At 40.4% G+C, this 8996-nt stretch overlaps 1 long non-coding RNA gene across 1 annotated transcript; it reads left to right on the forward strand.

The window, feature by feature from the left end:
- The first annotated feature begins 4283 nt into the window (after window positions 1-4283).
- LOC122674577 lies at window positions 4284-8248 on the forward strand. The gene is made up of 2 exons (XR_006334997.1): window positions 4284-7668; window positions 7843-8248. It is a non-coding gene; the product is annotated as an uncharacterized LOC122674577 (long non-coding RNA).
- Window positions 8249-8996: the final 748 nt, after the last annotated feature.

The raw sequence follows: 8996 nt of genomic DNA on the forward strand, positions 1-8996 counted from the left end.
TTCCTTTTTATGATTAATTAATTTTTTTTCAAAAGCATAAAAATATTTTGTAAGTAAAACAGTAAAGTTGTGAAATGTTTTTATTTTGGTTGCAAACAAAACTTATATAGCTTCTTCTGTTTTTTAAAAAATGAGTGTCTCTTTTGAAGAGATTTCTCCATATACAGAGGTACAAAAGCAAGGGGAAGTAATTTAAAATACTGTTAAACTAAATAAAGCCAATGAAATATATAGGAAGGATCAAGTCAATATCTACCCATTCTTGAACAGGAAAATCTGAAAATGGAAGGTGTGTATAAGCCTTTTCTTAATTTCGAGAAGCATGTACTAAGGATATATATGCTTTTGTCAAAATCCATTATAGTCACTGGAAATATAAAAATGAAAAATACAGTCCATACTCTCAGTGGATTTGTTGTCAAGTATTAAGTTGAACCACATGAAATTGCATCTTTTTTTTAGGTCAAAATGTTCAAATATCAGTTCAATCTAAATACATGTGTGTGTGTGTTACATGTATATTAAATAGAAATTTACAATAGCAGAGATTTGAACAACGTTCCCTGAAAAAGTGCTTTGTGCTGCCCAGAACAGTCTGTGAAAGCTTTCCAGAGATGACATTTGAGCTGAATTTCAGAAAATGATTGGGAGTTCACTATGTGTTCATGTGAAGTGAAGAGAATGAGCATATTTCAACAATAGGAAACAGCGTGTGCAGAGTTGTTGAACAGAGAAAGGGCCTAGCTCATGCAAATACTTCAGATTGGTTGGAATGCCGGGTATGTGGTAGGTGACAGAAGAGGCAGGCTAAGTAAGCAAAGGGAAGATGTTAGAAGGTAGGATGTACCAAGCCACGATGATACTGTCCTTGTAATTGGTGAGCTGTGTATAGTCCACAGAATGTGCAACACAACATGTTAGGGTTCATAAAGGAAATACTACTACTAATATGTATATTTTATCTTTGTCTTGTCTTTTTAAATTTTCTAACTGTATAGGGACTACAGTGTATATAATTCTTACTGCAGTACTGAATGTAAACAATTTCTAAATAAATAAATATATATGTATTACAGTGTATTAGAGGCTGAATTGTGTCCCTCCCCACACACACACACAGATTTTATATTGAAATCCTAACCTCTAGTATTTCGGAATGTGACCTCAATTGAAAATAGAGTCATTACTGATGTAACTGATCAAGAGGAGGTCATATTAGAGTAGTGTTAGTGTTAGTTACTCAGTCGTGCGACTTTGCAACCCTGTGGACTGTGTCCAGTCACGCTTCTCTGTCCATGGAATTCTCCAGGCAAGAATACTAGTGTGGATGGGCATTGCCTTCTCCAGGGAATCTTCCCTACCCAGGGATTGAACCTGAGTCTCCTGCATCGCCGGCAGATTCTTTACCATATGAGCCACCAGGGAAGCCTCCATATTAGAATAGAGTGGGCCCCTAATTCACTTTGTTACAGCAACCCTAGAACATGGGTACATGCTATGTATCAGAAAGTTAAGAGGCTCTATACACTACTGCGTGTGAAACAGATAACTAATAACAACTTACTATATAGAACTTTCTCAGTGTTCTCTGTGGTGCAGTAAATTGGAAGGAAATCCAAAAAAGGGTGGATATACATATACATGTAGCTGATTCACTTTGCTGGACAGCAGAAACTGACACTGTGAAACAACTGTCCTCCAATAAAAATTTATTTTAAAAAAGTTTAGAGGCCTTAATTAGATTATGAGAAGCAATAGAAGAGTTGGTTTATATTTAAGATTTCAAATTACTTATGCCCTATAATTATTCAGTCTCAGGATTCAATAATTTACTTATGTTGGATTCATTTATTGACTTCCAGTACTTTACTTCTATAAAACATTAAACTTTGTAAATAACTTTTTTTCATTTGTGTTTGGTATAGTTTATGTTAAAGGCAGAAGGAATTAGGAAATACTTAACCTGTAGCTCAGAACAGATAGGGTGATAATTTTGCAGCAGTTTTAGGGGAAAAAATTACATTTAAGAAAAGTATTTAATCCCATTAGGCAGAAGTGGAACTAAAATCAGAAACAGGATCCTACCAAAAGAAGTCATAACTGTGCAGAGTTTAATAGTATATCATAATTGCAAGGAGTACTACAGGTAAAATATGCCTTATTCTAGCTACATAATCTTCAAGTATTAAGGACAACCAGTCCTTTTGATATATGACATATGTTAGTCACTTGCCTGAGGTTCCAAAACACAGTTTTTAAGGTCAAGAATGATACCCTAAATTCAAATTATGCATTTGAAGCCTGTTTATAGGTCAGCAAGATCCGAAAGTCAGCAATACGTTGATTAATGGTATGTCAGTACAAAGTATATTATGTATATTATATTTGGGGCATTTTAGGTCTTTATGGGACATGGAATATTTGATAATTTTTGGCCTTATTTATGCAAATCAATAGCACTTTGAAATGCTAATTTTTTAAAAAAATCTGTATTATTGTAATAGTTCTACTGTCCTTTAGACAAGTAGTTTTCAGACTTTCTAAAAGAATTCTTTCTTCACATGAATTCTTATGTGAACGCCCATTATACAATAATTATGCAGTTTACTCCATCAAAGAATACATTATAGACCTTTGTTGTTTTTTTTTAAGATTGGTGGGGTGTGGTGGATCTTTGTTGCTGCACTAGTTTTATCGAGTTTTCTCTAGTTGCTAGGAGCAGGGTCTACTCTTTGTTGTGGTGTGTGAGCTTATTGTGGTGACTTCTCCTGTTGGGGAGCACAGGCTCTAAGCCCACGGGCTTCAGTAGTTGCTGGCGTGGGCTCTAGAGCGCAGGCTCAGTAGTTGTAACGCAGGGACTTAGTTGCTTCCTGGCATGTGGGATCTTCCCGGGCCAGGGATTGAACCGTTGTTCCTTGCATTGCAAGGCGAATTCTTAACCGCTGGACCACCAGGGTAGCCCGACTTTGGATGTTTTAAATCTTTGATTCTTATGTCTAGCCTGGAAGTTCTGTATTTTGTGAATGTATATTTTATATTCACTGTGTAACGTTAGCAGGATGAAAAGGAATTTACGTGATAGGAATAAAAAAATATGCTGCTGACCTATGATCATAGGGCCTATACCTGAAGTTGCTTTCCCACAGGCTAATTGGAATATAAGACTCTATCTATGATCTCTAACGTGGTCCCCTAGTTTGTGACCAATACAGCAGTCTGCAACCTGTATCTACTTGGTGAAAGATACAATGTCCTCTGTTCTCATTAAGAGACTTCCCTTTCTCTGCTTTTACCCCAGTTCTTTTAACAATTTTTGGTTTTGCTGTCTTTTCATTTAACTACACCTTTGCTACCTTTGGACTCAAAAACCTGTTTGTCCAGTTTAGTATCTGGTTATTTTTTCCCTCACCCGTGACTTATAATCATATTGCTATAAGCTGATAAATATTTCAAACTATGTATACTTTTTATATGCTTACGTTGTTATAAAAATTAGCACCATATAGAAAGGGGATAGCCCTAGATCCCCTTTGGGATAAAGTCACAATTGGAATAAAGTCACAATTTATTCTTTTAGCCAGTGCTTATTGAACCCCTATGATATGCTGATAGTCATTATGAAAAGCTTTAAGTATATTTGTTATTTAGTCGCTAAGTCATGTCCGACTCTTTTTGCTATCCCACGGACTATAGCCCGCCAGGCTCTTCTGCCTGGCAGAGTAGGTGAACGTGATCCAGCTTTTCAGAATAGATGTATTACACACAAAGAAACCTTTTTATACACACACGCGCGCACACTCCCTGGTATGAGCTATTAAAGAAGCAAATGGAGTTCCACGGCACAAGTAGAGAAACTATTTTAAATAGAACAGTCAGAAAAGGAACGGGAAGTGAAAAGAAAAGCATTCTAGGCAGGGAAGAACTTGGGCAAAAGCCCTTGAGATGGGCTCAGGAAGGAGCTGGGCTTGTTCAAGGAACAAAAGGACATTAAGTTCAATGAGGAAAAGATTTTTCTCTTTTGTCTAAAACAGTGTATTTTAGGACTTCTCTGGTGTAGCAGTGGGTTAAGAATCTGCCTGCCAGTGCAGGGGACATGAATTCAGTCCCGGGTCTGAGAAGATTCCACATACCACGAAGCAGCTAAGCCCGTGTGCCTGTGTGCCTCAACTACGGAAACCCACACACCCTAGAGCCCACACACCACAACTGCTGAGCCCACATGCCTACAGCCTGTGCTCTGCAACAAGAAAAGCCCCTGCAGTGAGAAGGCTGCACACGACAACAAAGAGTAGCCTCCACTCACCACAACTCGAGAAAGCCCAAGTGCAGCAACAAAGAAAATAAAGTTTAAAAAAAATGATATAGAACAGTGTATTTTAAATCAAATAATAGGCACTGCAGAGATATTTGTGTGTGACTGAATAAATATATGTATACCTAGGATGTAATGAGGACAGGCTGAGGTTAAAAAAGTAGGTAAGGACTAGACCTCACAAACCCTGTTTAAAAAAAACTGGGGGATGTAATTTCACAAAGCCTCACTCACAACTGCGTGAGTAATTGTTTGCTGGGGATTAAAAATGGAAGAAGGGAAACCCAGATTCATGAGTGCAGTAGAGGTGGAGAAAATAGACCATAGAAATCACTAAATGTGTGTTAGAGCCAGGTCACTGGGCCGATCTTACTTCTTCAGCATCTTAGCAAAGTGAATGTATCTGGTTTATCTTTTTATCCCTAGAACTACCATAGCCCCTGAACCCCCAGACCAAGCCTGGAAAGAAGTTAATCTTTTGAGAATTTAATCAAGCCCTTGAGGAAAGTAATTTCAGAGTTTCTCCTAGGTCTTATTGAGGAAATGACCATCTTAAATGAAGTCACAAAGAAAATTTAAAACTGCAGATTATTCTACAAGATAACAGACTTGGTCTTGTAAAAAAAAGTCAATGCCATGGAGGAAAAAGGCAGAGAAACATTCTGGTTGTGTAGTACACTATAGCAACTTACTCCCAGAGAATATCCCTTTTGAAGACATTTTACCACACATACAGAAGCACAAACAAGGGAAAATTTTTTTTTAAATATTGTTATGCTCAATAAAACCATTCAACTTAAACTAAAAAAAACTTTTTTTTTTTTTTGTTTTAAGAAGGCTTGCCCCTCTCATACCTCCTCTGGCATGATTGTGAGGGGATAGCTTCTATTGTGAGCACTCTACCCCCGGTTCTAGGGGGTGACCAGCAAAGTTGAGTCTAGGTACTAGCAGAGAAGTCTTTGGGAAGCTAAAGAGTGATTGCTTGGTAGAGAACTCAGAAGGACATTAAGACAAAACAAAAACTTTTCCCCAGCATATACTGAAAATAACCTTGAGTGGAGCTTCGAGTCTTAATGGTGGTTTTATATAACATCAGTCAGCACATAGGTTCTCAATGAATGGAGATTTGTTACCTCACAGAGTAGTCTGTTCTCCTTTTGAATTCCCCCAATCGTTAGGAAGTTATTTCTTTTAACTGAACCAAACATTTTCCCCATGTTATTCCCACCCATTGTATGTAGTTTTACCCTCTAGAAACTTGACAAATAAGGCTAATTTCTTTCGTTGGAATTTTAAAATCTAATTTGGCATGGCTGCCTGGACCTCTTTTAACCTGTAGGAGAAAATGAAACTGTAACAAGAGTTAAATTTATTTGATGCAGTAGACCAAAAAAAATTAAAAAATAAATTTATTTGATGCAGTAGACCAAGTTTTCCACGTGAAGGCAAATTTTGTCCTGGGATGTGCCAGTCACTAAAGCCTTTTTAATGAGGCAATTCAGTCTGTTCCTATAAACTGCCAGTTTATTCTCCTGGATCTTAAAGGAACACTAGCTCCAGGTGGGCAGGCGTCTTCTGGAATAATAATAATAACCAAAATAATTAAAAACCAGATTACTGCCCTAGTCCCTCCCCCCTCCCGCATTCCTAAACCATCTGCATAGCTTGTAGAGGAGTATCAAGATCATCCTTCTGAGTTCTTGGGTACTTATCCTTTCACTGGGCTTCCCTGCTGGCTCAATTGGTAAAGAATCTGCCTGCAATGCAAGAGACAGAGGTTCAGTCCCTGGGTCAGGAAGATCCCCTGGAGAAGGAAATGGCAACCCACTCCAGTATTCTTGCCTGAGAAATCCTATGGACAGAGGAGCTTGGAGGGCTACAGTCCATGGGTTCACAAGAGCAGGACATGACTTAGTGACTAAACTACCACATACTGAGATACTTCCAGGTTCTGCAGAAAGGAGTGACTGTCCACTCGCCGACACTCTGCTTTTCTCTGCTCACTGTTCCCTGCGCTCTGGTTTCAGTAGCTAACGTCTCCACAAGTTTTCCTTCTTCTAGAAATTTACTCTCTCAGGCATGTATGACCTCTACCATTCTCTTCATGTTGTGGTTTTACGAATTTTTATTATCATTGTGTTATGGCCTCTTGAGGGGAAAGAGATAAATATGCATTATCAGTCAGCTAATTTGAATCAGAATTGTGGTTAAAGTCATATTTTAATATAAATAAATCATACTCTAGAGATTTTTAGCATATTAACAATTCAGTGATTTTTAGCCTACTCACAAAGTTGTGTAACCATCCCAACAATCTAATTGCAGAACATTTTCATCACCCCAGAGAAGCCACATACCATTAGCATTCACCTATTTCCCCCACTCTCCTGCCAGCCGTAATCAATCACTAATCTACCTTCTGTCCATAGATTTGTCATTATTGCTGTTTGTAGAGGGGACGGTACAGATAGGGAGAAAGGTAAGCTGTCGTCTGGAGGGGAGCTTCTATTTCTGATCTCTGCTTATTGGCCATCACAAAATTTGAAGTTAAAAATCCCTGATTCTTTGAAGATTAATTTCATTCCAAGAATTTCTATCCAATCTCCAAAGGTATTCACTTACAGTACCCATAAACATAGGTAGGTAGGTAGGTAGATACCTCATTTAATCTTATTTCATAACTTTAATCTTATTTTGGGGGAATGAGTGACCCTAGTGTGCACACACATGCACACACACCCATCTTGTCCTGAGCTGTATTTCAAAGCCTTCTTGTCTGGATTGACAGTGAAGGACACCAAGCTTCAAACACTTTCCTCCAATTCCCTAATTCATAGGTTTTTCAGATCAGGCTGCCATACCTGTATCTTGCTAGTTTTAGGTAAGATATCCAAATGCTAGGTGACAGTAAAGGGTGGCAGTCGGTAGAATGAACCACGGGGAATGACTTAGAGAAAACACCCTCTCTGCCTTGTGTACAACCAGAACATGGAGAGATAAGGAGGGACAGCAGGTCAGTGAGGAGCGGCTCTTTACTGGGTACTTTTTCTAGTCAGGGCATCTGGGCCTCCCCAGCACCTCTATCCCTCAGGAGTGGTCCTTTATGATGTTACAGCTCCCCAGAGCCACCATTGGCTGTCAGGAGTGTCCTGATGACCAAACAAAGCAGAGCAGGTGTGACTCCTCATTGTCCTGGGGAGAGGTATATATACAGAGGGCAGCCCTGGCAGACAGCTAGACAACTGAGTGGCTTCAGCATGGCAAAAGTGACCGATAAATCTTGGGAGCCAAAAACTACAAGCACCAGGCGGTGGAAGAAAAGGAAGGCCCTCTCTCAGCCTGGATCACGAGGCCAGGTGAGATGACCCTACCCGAGGGCCTCCTCTTCTGTCCCATTTGTACCCTCTGCCCCTCCCCCACCCCGAGATGATCCTGCCCCAGCCTGGCACACACCTCCTCCTTAGTCCCCCACCCTTTCCACCCACCCTTCTCCCAACCAGTGACCTCTGGGCTCACCGTTGCCTTAACAGGTGGTGAAGATATATAAGAAGGTAAAAAGACCACTTCATGTGTGTTCAAGAAAAAAGTACTCCCCAAAAGTTATAACTATGAGAAGACAAAAGAGAACAAGAAGGGCCAAGCTTCAGCCAGTCCCATAGACTGAGCCAAAAGCAGCCAGGCCAGGCCTAACAGCCCCTGTAGAACAACACCACTCTGAGATAAGACCTAAGCAAACAGCGCCTGCAGAGCAAGCTTCAGAGACCTGAGAACAGTCTGCTATATCTAGAGTCCTGGCTGCGGAGAAATGGCCAACTGCATAGACACTGGCTCAGACACTGACGTGAAACATGGGACACAAATGCTGGTTATTAAAATCAGCAGGGTGTGAGAAGCCCCTCAGAAAAAGGCAATAAAACTAGGCACTCTGTGCAGAAATGAATCGTGTCACTGGTGGTGTCTGAGATTATTTCTTAAAGTGAGAGAGTGAGATGACAAAGAAGCTTAGCATCTTTGGTTCCCCCCATATCTACCTGAGGAGAAAATGTACATACAGCTCACCAAGAGTGGAAAATACCCTTTCTGCCAGGTTCTTGCCAGCTCTGGCAGACCAGTTTTCGCCATTTCTGTACTTGGTAGTCAACACTCATTTTCAAGTGTGTGTGGAGTCAGCAGAACACAGCAGTGCCAGGTACACTCTAGTACGTTTAAAGGCAATGGAAAAGGGGAAGGGGGAGAAACAACAGGGAGAAAGCTCTGACTTTCTCAGTCATAACACAGAACTCAACTGCGCTGGTCACCTGGGATGATTCGGTTGTGAGTTGAAGGCCCCTGATCCTCAGAGCTCCCTCATCCTTTGCTGACCTGGTGGTGAGTTTGGTAATAAAGGACAGGATAGCAGCAGTTCCAGCCACCAGGAGTAGTCACAAGGCCACATTGAGCAGAGGCCTCAGCAGATACTCATTGCTGGTTCGATTCTGCCTACCTTCCCATCACCCTCCCATCAGTCGTTCCCCCTGCCCCCACCTCCCGCTTTAAGCCCAGAATGGAGTGCTCACTGAAAGTCGCCCACAGAGGTGGAGATGATTGGGAGTCCAGTATTTATAGATTAGAACAGTGATCCTCAGGCATGTGTGTGTCTCTAAAAGAATTTGAAAAACTATTCACTTCCTTACATAATTTTAAG

This window comes from Cervus elaphus, chromosome 18, assembly GCF_910594005.1.
Source record: "Cervus elaphus chromosome 18, mCerEla1.1, whole genome shotgun sequence".
Taxonomy (NCBI): Eukaryota; Metazoa; Chordata; class Mammalia; order Artiodactyla; family Cervidae; genus Cervus; species Cervus elaphus.